Source organism: Lissotriton helveticus, chromosome 9 (genome assembly GCF_964261635.1).
Source record: "Lissotriton helveticus chromosome 9, aLisHel1.1, whole genome shotgun sequence".
Taxonomy (NCBI): Eukaryota; Metazoa; Chordata; class Amphibia; order Caudata; family Salamandridae; genus Lissotriton; species Lissotriton helveticus.
In genome coordinates, this window is record NC_136070.1 from 856,723,596 (window position 1) to 856,740,246 (window position 16,651).

Below are 16,651 nucleotides of genomic sequence, written 5' to 3' on the forward strand. Positions count from 1 at the left end.
AAACAGCACCACCATTGGCTCCTTTTCATCACCAAGGATAGACAGAATAACACTGCACCCGGGCTCCACTGTCTAAGTAAAATTGATCTGACTGTTGTGACCTCGTCCAGTGGCCCGCATGGCCTTACCCCTATATGGGTTCCAAGTAACTAGATTTGTACGTGAGTGATTGTCACTAGTTGATTTTGTCATTGACCGAATGTTATTTTGTCTATGGTTGTGTGATGGAACCAAGTATGAGTTTTCCAAACATGCCGGTTCCACGGCGTCTCAACAACACAAGTCTTAACCACCAATATGCCATTACTAGGCAAGAATTTATAATGTATTATGAGTTGTTAAGGCAAGTATGGTACAGACATATCTGTAGTTAAGACTTGATAGGTAAGTATTAACCCCCAAACCCAGCCCCCGCCCTGACTCCTGAAACAACACCCTCCCTCCTGAATACCAACCCTATTCCCAAGCCCTAAATACGCCCCTACCCTCAGTCCTAATAATTACCCAAACCTCTCCTATGCTCTAAAAACTACCTTGACCCCCTGAGTCCTAAAAACTACTCTCCCCTCCCCTGAGCTCTAAAAACTACCCTATCCCTCTAAGCCCTAAACAGTATTACGATCCCTGCCCCCTGCCATGAGCCCTAAAATGGCCCCCCAAGCCCCTGCCCTGACATCTAAAACTACCCCACCCTTGTAAAAAACAACCTACTCCCCAGCCTTGGAAACTTCCGACAAGCCCTGAAAACTACCTGACCTCCCAGCCCTGAAAACGACCCCAAAATCCCAGCCCTGAAAACTACCCCATCAGCCCTGAAATCTAACTTGACCGCCCCAGCCCTGAAAAGTATCCCACCCCCGCAGCCGTATAAACTAAACCCTTTCAAACCCGGACCCAGCCCCACTTACCTCACCACGTCCTCTACCGATGCTTCCTGCTTCTGCTAGCCAGCAACTAGACTGTGCACTGCCCAAACCACGCATATGCATGGTTAAGGCAAACGTGGGAGCGCTTGCAAAGTTGGAACACACATGGCTCTGCCCACATTGTTCCAACTGTTGCCCTTTGTGTATATATTTTACTGCACTGATTTAATATTGCTTCAAAAAATGATAACTCCGGTTGTATGTATGATATCCTGCTGGTTTTGGTGTCAAAATTAAGATATAAATACACTCTATTTTTATGAATTGGTGTCTGACTTCTCTCAAATTGTGTCAATGACTTATCGTCCATGTTGGTACTCTGAAATGCTTAACATGTTCTTCTAGTAAAGCCTGACTGCTTTTTGCCACTCTACTAGGACTGAGCTAAGGATTTGTTAGTGTGAATCCAAGGACCATCTTTGGGGTATTGTGATAATTTTACATAGACAGGCCACCCAGGCATACCACATAATATTCCACTTTTCTACAGTTCTTGTCAAATAAAAAGTATCAGGGATCCATATATCAATGGAGCTAGGGCTCTCAGGGCAGGGAGTGGTGCATGCACTTCACTATGCAGGAGTCTTTTTCATCCCAGTGTTGTCATCAAAAATGTGTCACATTACGCTGCATAATTTGCCTTTTTATTCCACATAATGTAGTCAACCCGGCTGTCCTATTTGGTTCTCCCCCTCGCCTTGATTCCACTGGCCCTACAAAATGTGAGTCAGCGGCCTAGTTATTGAGTAGTACAAATGTTCACTCCTTCCACGCAAAAGACTGACGCAAAGACTGACGGTGCCACGGAGCGATGTAGCAGGAGCCGCAGGGAGTAAGAGGAGAAAAGCCAGCATTTTCTTTGGCATCCTACAAGTCTCCCCCGTTTCTTCCCCATTTCTCTCGTCCCCCCCGTCCCCCCCGTCCCCCCTGCTGATTCTGCAGACTTGGGGGACTGCTCCTCCATTAAGAAGGAAAAAGAAAAAGAAGAAGCGGTCCCATCGCGTTGGTGTCAGAAGGGGCCCAGCCACGCCGGGAGGTAAGAGGCAGAGGCGGTGGAAGAAGGGAAGGGCGCGAGCGCGGCCGCCGATAGAGGCAGCTGCAAAGTAAGAGCCTGGGGTGCGGATCGAGGGGGGCTGTCTGACTAGGTCTCTCAGCCTGCGGTCTCCCTGAGTGCTCCGCTCGCTCCCTCTCCAAGAAGAGAAAGAGAAAGGAAAAAACTTTGTTCAAACTTGCCCAAATCTGCCCAAGGCTGACCACAAGTGCTGCTCCAGTCACTTCCAGCTCCCGTCACTTCCAGCACCGCTCTCAAAAAGACAAAAAGAAAAAAAGTGGTCCAATGTCACGGTCGAAAAAATCATCTTACCAGGCCGACCCCAGCACCCCCTCGCCAAGTGCTCAAAGGGCGGCTAATCTAAGTCACAGCCCACGTAACTTCATCATGAAATTGGCTTCAAATTTGGGTAAAAATGTGCTGACGCAAAGCATTCTGGGCGTTGTAGTCTTGTCTGCGGAGCTAGTCTTATAAATTAAGCACAGGTGACACATATTAACAAGGTGACACATATTAACAAGGGGGCCCATTAGCACTGAATTGCACCATATAGATTCTTCCAGTGCCTCAGACACCTCAGTTACCAGTGCCTAAGGATGACGCTTAAAAAGACAAAGCCAGGCGCAGAAGTGGAGGTGGACCCTGAAGGCACAGCACAAAGAAGGATAACAAGGAGCATAACTTCTCAACAATCCCAGGAACCATTCAATGGCAACATCCTCCCTCAGGAGTCATCACTCACTTCTTTCAGGCCTCCAGTGGTCTAATAGCCGCGGATGAGAGGCTAGTGGAGACAGAGATCGTCTCCAAACTGGGAACCCCAGAGTCCAACAAGGGCCAGAAAGGACATCATTCCTGTGAGTCAGCCACCACACAGAAAACCGGCGGTCCCGAGACCTGTCTTAAGACCACCGCCAGGGTAAAGAGCCCAATACGGATCACAGCCGACATTCATCAGAGACCTACAGTGGTGGAGAATGATGAGCTTAATGAGGTAGTTGCAGCCAATCCTCCAATGAGTAAATGCAAGAGATCAAACTCAACGGAGGCACCCCGAATACACCAGAAGATAACCTCCCCCGGAATGGATGTCTTAACAACCTCATTCCTGCAAAAACTAGAACAGTCCATTGAACGAACATTGGATGCAACACCAATAAACTCAGGAAGAACTGCCGCCCTTAGAACGCTCCAAACTGAGGGTTGGAGCCCGATGGGCCAAGCACATCAGCAGGATACAACGGAAGAAGCCACTCTTACAGAGTTAAACCTGTCAGCAATAAGAGAAGTACAGGACACAATGGCCAGGGCGTTGCTATGGCAGTCCACAAAGATGGAAGTACAAATCGACTTGCTGCACTCAATTGCTCAACACCTGGTGCGCCAAGACGACAAGCTGGCAAAACTAGAGGTCTCACTTGAAGTCCATAATACCAACGCGGCTCATACTAACTCCTGCGCCGCCATCATAGAAAAATGGTCAGGACTACCAGAAGTACTAAAGGACTTGTTGGTTTTAGCCAAGGGACAAAGAGAGACGCCCCCCCTAGAACAAACAACCCAAAAGCAATTAGATGCGAAGACGGTGCTACCAGAAAAGACCAAGTACTGCACTGCGGTTAGCTGCCTACTCAAGGAGCCACCAGCAGGGCCAAGCAAAAACATCACTCAGGAAACACAAGGGAATGGGGACCTCGAGGACCTGGCTTTTGACACCACCACTGATGATTCACACAATGCCGCTTTTTCTGCGGTGAAGGCTGAAGGTGCACCGGCAGGGGCGCAAGCACCGCTGTCAAGGAGGGTGAAAAAAGACTAAAGAAACAACTGAAGAAATCCAAAGCCAAAAGTAGACATATATCACCAGCAACATTAACTTCTGGTGCTATAGAAAACAAAAGCAGCCCAAAGCCGCTTTTCCCCATTTTCAACTTTAAACAGAAAACTAAGACCATGAAGACAAGAGATGAACACTCCGCCACCGGTGAGGCCCAAAGCCGACAGATTATCCATCGAGAGGGCCCACACATGGTTGGGCTAACTCTGGCGAGAATCCATGAAGAGGAAGTTCATCAAAGGACATCACAGGAGGACGCTGGCATACAACCTAGGGCCTATAATCCCCCAGGCTGGGTGCACCAAAATAGGACTGTAAATAACCCTAAAACAAACCAGGGTGAGCCGCAAGAAGATCAAAGAGAGGTTGAATCGCCAAATGAGGCGCCATGCAGACAGCAGCCAGGAGTTATCCATAAAAATCCTCTACACTCAAACTTTCAGAGGCACATCATCCTGGGAGAAGGGCAGATATTGTGCCCCCCTCACAATAATAATCAACCTGTAACACATGAGATGCTGCTTACTCCCAGATATACAGCCAAAGGCTCTTATGACATTCTAAACAGGTCTAACATTGTCCGCCTCTTTGGCCATATTGAATCCTTGGCACAAATTACCTCAGATAAGATCGAGTGGGTACAGTTCAAAATCCTGGAGAAGGATACCCATGGTGACTCTACTCTAGTTGGTTTCGCACAACAGCAGGCCCAACATGCCGTCCTCAAGGAAGCGTCACAACTTGCAGAATGGGGTATCGAAGTCACTGTCATCAGTGCACCAAAATATCCACACGTCCTAACGCTTAATCATGGTCAGCAAGAACCTACATCAGTCCTTAAAGGTACAAGGACCAAAAGCCTAGGTGGGGGGGCGAATACAGGGAGGTCAAGATCCCCGTTAAAAATTAATATCTCCCTTAGAGATACACAGCGAAGAGTGCAGCAGCTCCAGCAAAGACTGGACCATACGGAGGTCACATGGCGACAGGGTCCCTAACCAAATGCATAACCATGAAAACAGAGCAAGCTCAAACCAATTTAGCGGCCAAGATCGTAGGTTAACCATTATTTCATGGAACATTGCTGGGCTAAGTAACATTTTTAGAGACATGGCCTCACTTGACTATCTCGCAAAGGGGGACATATTGTGTTTTCAGGAGACCTGGGCGAGGAAGACCACCCCAATTGGCGGCTTTTATGAATACTTCATATCAGTGACCAAAAGGACCATCTATGGACGCCCGTCATGGGGCCTATCCATTTTTTGTAAGTCATGCTTGCAAACCTAAAATCAGAGAACTAAAAGTGGCGTCATCTGACCTTCAAGCAATTACAATAGAGGGGTTCAAAACGGGACAAGAGTCCCACTCACTATTATTAATCAATTGTTACATTAACCCAACCAAACATCAAAAGTATCAGGCCATGGAATCTCTCACCAGTTCTTTGGAAAATCTACTCATAAGCTTTGAGCATCACAATGTGTTAATGGCGGGAGACTTCAATATAAGAGGCCTGGGTCAGACCCCTGTAGCACCCCAAAGTAAGAAGTTGGGGCCTCTGATTTCACTTCTTACAAATTTTAATCTACAATCCACACATGGGACAAAAAAAACAGCCATCCCACATGGATCGCTAAACCGACCTTCAGGAATGTTTCCACCATTGATTATATTTTCACCAATGAACGGCTGGCCCATAAATTATGTGATTTCACTGTGGACGATAGAGATGAAAGTGACCACAGACCTCTATGCGCTTCTTTCAATTTGGTGCGGGAACAGGTGGAAGCCCAGGAAATAATCGGAGCAACCACAGGCGACGAACGCCATCTTATTCTCAAAAGAATAAAATGGACGACCAACCTCAGTCATAGCCTGTTGGAGTATGTAGCTAAAAGGGAGGCAGAACTAAACACACAAGATATAAAGAACATCACACATATTTGAGAAGGATTGACCATGGATTTACTGAAGAACTTTGGTAATACCAACCAAGCAAGAAGCTGTCTAAAACACTCCTGGTTAAGACGTCAAAAATCGCGGAGCTTGACTCAAAGCAAACAAGCCCTTAACAAGGCAATCAAGGCAAAAAAGAAAGGCATCTACGGGGCACAGATGTCCTCCATCCCTGCTGTGCGAGCCACTTACAAGAAGAAAGTCTGGGAGTTGAAAAGACAGACGACAGAAAAGAACTGGCTCAAAGTGTTCTCCCTAAATAAAGAAAAAGACAACAGTAAGCTATGGCGATACATTAATTGCCTGAGCCCCAGAAGCGATCACAAGGAAAACAGTGTGGCAGGCATTGTGTGGGAACAGTATGTGAAGGGGCTGTACACCTGCGGGGTAAACAAGAAGGACCCCCGCAGCTCAGAGTGGTCGCAGGTTTCAGCTGTAACTATTAAATCTCAGAGCGCGCTGAAAGTCATCACAGGGCCCAGTCAGCCCGTCAGATACACAGCGGAGGACACTGTAAGGTACATTAGAGCCATAAGATCAGATGGGTCCCCTGGCCCAAATGGCATTCCAGCCCAGGTCTTCAAAACTGCCCCTGCCTTTTTTGCATCTATACTCACCCCGCTATTTAATCATTCATTCTCTACAACAGTTTTACCAACATCTTGGAAAGGCTCGGTCCTATTTCCAATTCATAGGAAGGGTGACCACTCGAACCCGGCTAACTACAGGCTCATAGCCCTTCTCGACATAGAAGCCAAGGTATATGCCCGCCTATTACTCAGGAACTTAGAGGCCTGGGTGGACAAGAGCGGCATTCTCCCGCCTTCTCAGACTGGCTTTAGGGCCAATAGTTCCACCTTGGACAATATCATAACGCTGTCCTACCTCTCGAAGCAAGCCGTTTTGCGGAATAAATTGCCCCTGTTTTGTTGTTTTATTGACTATTCCACGGCCTTTTACCGAGTAAACACAAGTCGGCTATGGGCAAAACTTGAATCCTGGGGGATCCCTCAAGCCTTGCTCAAAGCCATAAAAGCCCTCTATGAGGGGACATGGGTTTGGGTGAAATTAAGCCCAACAATCACAACATCAAGAATTGAAACTAATTCTGGACTAAAGCAGGGATGTGTCTTGGCCCCCCTACTCTTCAACTTGTATACAGCGGACATGGGGCAAGCCCTGAAAGATGCCAATTTGGTACCTCCGAGACTGGGGAAGCTGGTCTTGGGAACACTCCAGTATGCAGACGACACGGTGGTCATGGACCACACCAGGCAAAGAGCATTAAACAGTCTTGCAATATACAACGAGGAAAACAGCCTACGAATCAACGAGAGCAAGACAAAGATAGTAATCTTTGGTAAATACCATCACAAAAAACAAGCAACATGGTCTTTGGGTGAGCACCGAATCAGTACAGCCACATGCTATAACTATCTGGGCGTATGGGTGTCAGAGAGGGCTACTGCAGCCAAACATTTAAAGGAGTTAAAACCGAGAATTGACAAAATAATCCTGTCCCTTAGACGCCTTAGTCATCGCCTAGTTAGTCCATCAATAGAACTGATGTTGACCGTACTTAGGGCAAAACTGATTCCCGCTATTACATATGGCCATCTAGCCTATCCAGGAGCATTGGAGAAAGTTATCAATGCGGCTCAGATGAAAGCCTACAAGTCTGTGTTAGAGGCTCCCAGACAGGCAAGGAACACTAGGCTAAGGCTGGAAATAGGCTTGAAACGCCCGGAGTTGGTTGTTAAAATACTATATCAGTGTTCTGAAAGCCCCAGAAAATAATCTTAAACATTTCTTAAAAATTATATTTGGAGAAGCGTGCTCCCCATGGCACTGTAAGTTGGAACAAGGAATTGACCTACTGAAAATTGAGGGAAAGAGCTTGCCCCTTAATGAAATTCCTTATTCTGCCTGGGCCCTAGCTGTAAAGCGCCAAGTCCAGACCATTTCGTTTCAACTGGATCGGTCATCACTCCGGGACAACCCTCTCACACTGGCCCTGGATAAGTCATACAATCCCGGTAAACCCCAACCATATTTACAAGACTCACTTTCCACTCAAACAAGAAAGAAAATTCTGTATCTGCGCCTCCTGGCCCTTAGGATCGTGGATTTTAACCCAAAATGGGCACAAACTGACGGTACTATTGCCTGCCGATTATGCAACTACCATAGAGAATCTTGGTTTCACTTTTTATGCTGCTGTACAAAACTGGCCAGCGACCGTCACCGTTTGCTGCGCCCGGCCCTACAGAATTTGGGCCATAGAACTTGCAGAGAGGCTTCAGATTGGTGCTTTTCAGAAATTACGACTTGTCTACTTGCTAGGGTTGGTAAGTTTACCCATCAAGTTAGAACTACACTTGATTTCCATCAAAGGGCCACAGAACTCAAGGACCCTGTTATTTAGCAACGAGAACCATCTGGTGTTCTAATCATGCTAGCTGTCACCTATTTCTGGAATTTCTTGCTAAGCTACTGGAATCACCGGAATCAGAAATTTAACCAGGGCCTTACAGGGGGCTTTTTAAGAACTTTTCTATTGACAATAGGCATTATGGAGAGAACAACTCTGTTGAACTTTCACACAACTTGAGACTCTCTGAGGTTTTTCCGCTATCTTAAAGCTTTTAAAGCTGAATATAGGGTTTTAAAAGGGGTAGGGTGTTTTGGGAGGAGGGTGATGTCTATGTGTTCTATACTGTATAGATTTTAAGTGATCGCACAGTCAATAAAGTTTTTTACTCACTGGCCCTACCTATAATGTTTTAACCCAGGATAGCGGAGGGTCAGGGATCTGCTGATATCAACAGGACTTACCCTCTTCACACATCGCATAAGGGAAGCCTACATACAGTGGCTTAGCAAGGGAGGGGCAGCATGAGTTTTGCTGGTGGTGGAGGCCTTTCTCCCCCATGCTGTGCGGCCGTTGTTGGGCGGCCACCAAGGAAATCGCCAGCACCCCCTCCCACTCTTACACACGAGCAAGGGGTGGCAAATGCAAGGGCCACCACAGGAGTCCATAGGTCTAGTTACGCCACTGCCTACATAGTATAACAATGATAGGAAAACACTGCTTTTGTTATTCATAATACGACAGCTGATTCCTTTTGCCTCCATTTCGCCTTCTCGCCTTCATGCAGGGCCTGCTGTGCTCCTTGAAATTGAGGTTATACTTCTCTGTGAGTCGGGCCCAGAGTGTCCATGGTATGCTAAAATTTCAGGGCAGTTCTGAATTGCACAAAGGATGCGTCAACAGATGAGTCAGCAACAGCTTTAAGCTCCAAAGAAGGGAAGGTTCTTCAACAGAAATCAGAAGAAGCGCTCAGGCTCTCTCATAAAATCCTTAACACTAGATAAGTAGGCAAAGGAAGCTTACCCGTGATACTTGCAATAAGCAGAGATGGGGCTTTAAATGCACCTTTACAAGCAAAGTCCTGTGGAATTCAATTTAAGTGATGCTATTAGAAAAATCTTCTTTTCATGAACCATTTCTTAGAACCTCAGAAAGCTAAATTATAGAACGGAAAGCCTTGGCAGCTTCTCACTGTCGGAAGAAAAGCACACAATCACAGTGATCTAGCAGGAATTACACAGAGATACACAGAACATTATTTCAAAGGAGTAAAGTGTTCTCAAAGAGATTCCGTATGACAGGAACAGGAACAACTCCGTTTGCTAAACGACTTTTAACCCTTGTAAAGAAGTCTGTGATTTAAGTTTGCTAAACTATAAAATGTGCCGTAGTTAAATATCTACATCTATAAAATCTACAAGCTCTAGTATAGCTAGTGGCTCTGGCCTTGGCAGCTGATAGGATGGTTATTCTTTTGAATCGTAAGCATATGCAACAAAAATGAAAAGATGGGAAAAGAGAAAAAATGATGAAAACATGGTGGCATGTGTTTGCAATAAGAATTTTAAATAAAAAAAGTATATTTTATTAAACGATATAATGTTCAAGAGTACCATACGTCAACTGACATCATCAGAGAAGTCACATTAAAAAAAATCCACATTTGAGCAAGAGCAAAAGTCGAGAGTAGGTTAACACCTCAGATCACATTTCCATAGTTTGACGGTTATTTACAAAAGCGTTCGCAGGGGCATCAGCATGCATTTGCGAGGTGTGTTTGTTGCTTTTCATTGCATAGGATGAGGAAGTCAAACTATTGTCTGCAGTACGTCGGGGGTCTCACACCTCCCCAGCAGCAAGTCATCTGCCTCTTGGCTAGCAGGAGAGCTAGAACTGAAAGGGGCATATTTACAAGGGGATAATGCCGCCACAACGTCACTTTCTGTGATGTTCTGGTGGCACTATGCACTGCACCATATTTACAAAGTAGCGTTTAAGCCCCTTTTTGTGGCTTAACGCAACTTTGTCAATCTGGTACCCTTTCACGCATGTATCTGCGTGAAAGGGGAGTGCAATGGTGTTGCTGTAGGTGTTCCACAACAACACCCATTGCCTTTTGACGCAGCCCCAGATAAACAAGTAGGTGTCAATCTGAGGCAGTATTAAAAACAAATGCCATGCAAAAGCAGGCATTAGAAAGGCGCAACAAGGAGAAATAATTTTATTTCTCCTCATTGTTTTGCATTTCTATGTGTGCTGCATTCTGCTGGACACATAGATAGAGAAACATGCCTTTAAGTATTGTTGATGTGCAGGACGGTGTCCCTTCCTGCACATAAATAATCATTCCCTATAACACAGGCATCTTTTCACTATTGTGTAAGGGTGCCTTCGCTGGTGCTCGGCAGCTAGTTTTAGCACCAGCGCTAGAGAAAACACAGGAGTGCACGGTATTATTGTAAATACTGTGCATCCCTGTGTTTTGGAAATGTCAGAGTGCGGAGCTGCCAATTTTGGTGCAGATCCGTGCTCCAACATTTCTTGTACATATGGCCAATAATTTCTAATGTGGTGTGTCACTTTCTCCAACCCAACTCAGTAACACAATGTTTGGATCTATGGAGAGCTCGAAGACAATCATTATAGACAGATCGATTATCCAGCGCACACCCAGGCCAAGTGCAAAAACACAGTCCCTTTGTGCCACACCTGATGCAGTTGGAGTCCTCTCTGTAAGTCCAAGTTTATGCAGTGCCTGGGGAATATATTAGGCCCCTTAAAGAAGTTGGTAGTGGGTGGTACGCAGTCTGTTGTTTGAAGCAGAAAAACCACTCCACCACCTAAAGTTCCATTCTCAGCTCCTCTAGCCATCCGGTTCAGGCGACCTGGGACGTCGCTGGCAACTTAGCCTGGACTGAGCAACATTAAGTAGAAACAAAGGGGCATATTTACCAGACCCTATCGCCATGTGAATGTCACTTTTTTCGACTTTGTTGTGGCGATAGGAGCTTTGCCTTATTTAGAAGGCAGCGTTAAGCCACTTTAAGTGGCTTAAAGCTCCTTTGTAAATAAGGCTGGTTCCACGCTGTTTCATCAACACAAGTCTTAACCACTAATATGCCATTACTAGGCAAGCCTTTATAATGAATTATGAGTTGTTAAGGCACATATTGTAAAGACATATCTGTGGTTAAGACTTGATAGGTAAGTGTTAACCCCCAACCAGGGGCGTTACACAGGCCCACGCAGCCCCCGCAGTGATGGGGGGGCCTCTAGCTCCAAGGGGCCCCCTCTGCACTGCACTGATGCCGGGGAGCTCCTGATTGAGCCCGGAGGGGGCCCCTTTAAGTACCGTGCAGGGAGGCCCCCTCACTTTTCGTTACGCCAGTGCCCCCAACCCCTGCCCCCGCCCTGACTCCTGAAACGACACCCTCCCTCCTGAAAACCAACACTATCCCTAAGCTACTCAATAATTTTATGTTTTACCTTATTATCTCATGACTATCTTTGCGGCTATGATTAGGCATGTTAGGAAAGGGGGGCCGCTCGGCCCCCGTGCACGCATGGCTGGGCCCGGCCCCCCCATTGCCCCTCCTGATTGGTTGGTCAGTCCTGCCCTGCCCCGGAAGCGGTGTTAGTGCTTCCGGGCCGGGGGACGGGACCACAAAGAGGGGTTTAAGAGCCTTGGGGGGGCGGGAAGCACCCTCTTTGTGCCCGCGCTTCTCAGGCTCGCTCCTCGCCCCGCTGTAGGGGCCGATAATTTTTCTTGTGTTTGTTTTCTATTAGGTGCAGTATCGGCGGAGTGGATCGTTTCCCGGAGACTCGAGCGAAGACGGCGGGAGCTCAACGGCGACAGCTAAACCTTTCCTTCACCGGGCTGAGGGTCGTCGAGGACGTGTGCGGTGTTTGAGAACCTCGGCGAGACGGCACGGTATACGGAGACCCGGCGAGGCGGGACGCGTGTGTGGGCAACAATTTGGAATCGGTCCGCGAGCCTAGCAAGTAAGGTGCAAGGTCGCGGTGCAGTGCTCGGCAGAAGAGCAGGTTGTCGAAGCATCGGCGAGTCGGTGGGGGTTCTGATTAGGGCAACGGTCTGAGCCTTTGCATAATAGGCTGGAACGAACGTTAGGAGTTAGTTGGAGGGGAGTGGTGCAGTTCGATCCCCGCAAGAAGCGTGCTGAACTCGAGCAAATAAACAAAACGTTTGTGGTCCCAGCTAGGCGGGAAGTCAGCGTTTGGGTACATCAGGCGAAGCAGGGTAGGCCGTGGTTAGTACCTGGATGGGAGACCAATTGTAAAAGATGCCCGGATAGCTCAGTCGGTGTAGAATCAGACTTAACAATGTTTTAGAATCTGCCCAATTACACTAATATACGTTTTGAAGGTTTGACGCCACTATTAGGAGCAAGGTGGGCTGCAAGGGGACTCTTAAAGATAGGGGTGAATTAAGGGGCTGCCACCCCCTCCCCCCCCCCTGAGTGCATTTATTGTGATTTCTGGACAGGTGGCTGGGGTAGAGGGTAATTTACCAACAACAAGGGGTATAGGCTGTGTTATCAAGGTGTTTTGAAAAGAATCTTGATATTTTACATTAGTGTTTCGCCAACTGGTGTGGGAATTAGAGCTTGATTTCACGATCAATAATTGTTTCCCAATTGCTAATGAACGCTGTGTCGTGGAGGTATTTCTTTTGGTTGTAACATCTTTTTCATCGTAGGCTAACGGACAAGGGTTGCTGCGGACCGAGTAGCTGCGGAGCTCACGGTGGACGGCGGAATCCGAGGACACGGGCAGGCCTGCATTTCACTGCTTCTGGCGGGCCGCAGGGCTAGAGTTCGCTCGCCCAAACACTTTCCAGGCTAGCTGGTGTGCGCGGTCACAGTTGCGTGGTGCTTACGGCCAGCCTGTGAGCCTCCAACTTGCGACAGGTACAAGGCACATTGTACCCATAAGTAACGTATTGTGTAGTGCAGGTGCTACTAAGAAAAATGTCTGGTAAACGCGGTGCAGGGAATTCGCGCATGGAGCTAATGTTTCAGACCATGATGCGCAGGATGTTGGCAATGGACAATAGGTTGGGAAAGGTGGATAAATTGGGCAAGACAGTGGCAGAATTGGGTCAGAGGGTTGATGCACAAGCAGCGCCATCAGGGAGACCCAGACGGATAATAGTGCCACCTAGACCGAGGGGGGAGTTTGTGGCCCCACCTAAGCGTGGCCGAGCCAAGAAGGGTGTTAATCACCGACCCAAGTCCGGTGTAGGCTGGGGGGTCCCCCGGGCCAGCCCCTAACGGAGCGCCTGCACCACCTGAGACTCCCACAACACCTCCCCCGATCCCGATAAGTGTACCGGTAGCACCGGCTCCTGCCACGCTACCTATAAGTTTAGTCCCGGCAGTGGTCCCACCCGTAATTCAGGCCAGCCCATCCCCTGGGGTGGGTCAAGTACCCCCTGAACTGGCAGCGCAGATAGCGGCAGTGCTTCCATGGTTGGGGATTGTGGGAATGCTACCTTCTGCGGCTGAGCATACGGCCGAGGCACAAAAAATGGTCGCAAAAATCATGGTGGCGAGGAGCGACGGTAGCATGCCAGCCACTCCAATTTCTCCCCAAACAGGTCCAGCAAGCAATGTGGGCACAGTCAAGACCGTAGGACCAACGCAACTCGCAGAAAGTGGTAAGGAGGTCGCCTTTCCGGTATTAGGCGAAGGCACGATACCCTCTAGGGGGGAGAACTTGGCACAGCATGTCTCACAGAGTGTGAAAGAACTCATTTGGGCAGACAAATATGTAAACATTTTCTCATTACTGATTGACAACAGGGAATGGGAATATGCCAAGTCCCAGAAAGATATGATGTTGCCCAGTGAATGGCGGTCCAAGTTGTACAAATTCAGGGTGGAGGAGACGCTCATAAACTGGATCAGGGCCTTTTCAGTGTTTGTGGCGGTAACCGCTGAACGTTCTCCTGCAATGCAGGCGGAGATGGCTTGTTATCAGAGTAGGATCACAATGTACTGTGAGAATCATGGGGGGACGCATGGAAAGAATATGACATAGCGTTCAGGAAAGCTAAGGAATTTAACAAATCTTTATCGTGGGACAAGGTTGACTCTATTTCTTGGCATTCTCAGTTTGAAAGGGGTCAATCGGTAGGCGCCAGCACCAGCTGGAACAAAGGATATTCGCCCAAGTTCCAGCAGCACTTTCATCAGCCCTTTTGGGCAGCACAAAGGGGGGAGGTGGCCCATAAGGCCAGGGGTAATACAGGCGGGAAGGGCGTTTGCTGGGATTTCAACAGGCGAACATGCACCAGGGCGCCAGGCACGTGCAAATTCAGGCACGCGTACAACATATGTGGCCACCCTTCCCACCCAGAATCTACATGCCGGTCAAAGGGTAGTACTTCAGGGAACAGGGGGAGAAGGAAACCAGAATAGCGGGGAACACCCCCAGGTTGCCCATTCCCCCATTGACGTCTTGGCTATGATTCCTTGGCTAAATAGATACCCAGACCATAACTCCGCAAGGTTGCTGCAGGAGGGATTCACACATGGTTTTCGGATTCCAGCGGGAGGGTATAACGGGTCACCGCAGTGTAGGAACCAATTGTCAGTCAAACACAATCCTGGGGTGGTAGCAAAGAAAATCGAGAAGGAATTCCGCCTTGAAAGAGTAGCGGGTCCTTTACTTGACATCCCAGTAACCAATTTTGTCTGCTCACCCCTGGGAGTGGTCCCGAAGAAGGAGAAGGGCGAATTTAGACTCATACACAACCTTTCAGCGCCTCGGGGCTCATCATTGAATGATGCGATTGACGAAAGCATTTGCAGTGTGAAATATGCGTCTTTTGACCAGGCAGTAGAGATGTTGAGAGTTTTGGGCCCCGGGGCATTGATGGCTAAATCAGATATTGAGTCAGCATTTAGACTTCTGCCAGTACCTCCATCTGATCAACACCTGCTGGGGTTTTCCTTCGAAGGGAAGTATTATATGGATATGTGTATGCCCATGGGTTGCTCTATTTCATGTGCTTACTTTGAAACATTCAGTACATTTCTGGAATGGGTTCTGAGACAGTCAACGGGTCACCAGCATGTGATGCATTACCTTGACGACTTTCTTTTCTTGGGGGTGGCGGGCTCACAGGAGTGCGCGTGGGCATTGCGTGAGTTTTGCGTGTTCATGTGTGCTTTTGAGGTCCCGTTGGCACCAGGAAAAACAGTGGGGCCATCTACGTGCTTGGAATTCTTAGGCATTGAGCTGGACTCCGTGGAGGGTTGTTTCAGGTTACCCAAGAAAAAAATTGCAAAATTCAGGGCAGCCCTTGAACAATGTTTGGTAAAGGAGAAAGTCACATTGCAGCAGTTGCAGCAGACTGTTGGCCAGCTGAATTTTGCGCTAAGAGTCATCCCTATGGCACGTCCATTTTCCCGCTCAATTGCGCAGGCAATGACGGGCCTGCGAGACAAACACCATCACACGAGACTGTCAGTCGAGGTTCGCCAGGACATGCGGATATGAATTGCATTTCTGGAGTACTTCAACGGCAGGGTACTGTGGGGTGCCCCCACTGTGACCTCAGCAGAGTTAGGATTATGGACTGACGCTGCTGGCAGTGTAGGGTTTGGCGCCATACTTGGCAACAAGTGGGTGGCGCAAAGGTGGCCCAATTGGTGGGAGGAAAGTGGTTTGACAGCGAACATTGGCTTCCTGGAACTGTTCCCAATATGGGTTGCTTTAATGGTCTGGCCGGAGCAATTGTCTAATCGATCTGTCATTTTCTGGTCGGATAACATGACGGTAGTGGAATGCATCAATCAGCAGGCAGCACGGTGTAGGTTGATACTCCGCCTTATGAAGGAGATTGTGCTAAGATGCATGAAGTTGAACGTGCAATTCAGGGCCAAACATGTTCCAGGGCTCTTGAATAATGCAGCTGACGCCCTTTCTCGCTTTAAGATGCAGGTATTCAGGGAACACCTACCAGCTGCAGAGGCTTCACCAGCACGCTTCCCAACAACACTTTGGCAGATTGGTGCCCCCAACTACAGTACCTTGTGGCAGCCAGCTTAGCTCCCAGGACCAGGACAGCTTACGAAGGGGCGTTCAGGTCTTACTGTAATTTCCTGGGACAGGATTGGGAGACCAAATGGGATCAGGAGGCACACTTTACTTGGTACATGGACACATTGCACAGGGAGGGGCGCTCAGCTGCGATAGTTAGCAGACACAAGGCAGCGGTGTCTTTCTTTGCACAGACAAAGGGGTCCAGGGATCCTACGAAAAGCTTCTTAGTATGAAAGGCAATGAAGGGGTGGTGGTGCCTACAGGCAAACACCGCCGATGGCAGAAGGCCGACAGGCCTAGACCGGTTGGCAGTGGTATTGGTCGCCCTGCCTGACACATGCAGCTCTTCAGGAGAAGTACTCCTATTCAAAGCCGCCTTTTCCCTGGCATTTTATGGGGCATTGCGGGTGAGTGAACTGATGGCTCGCAACAAACTT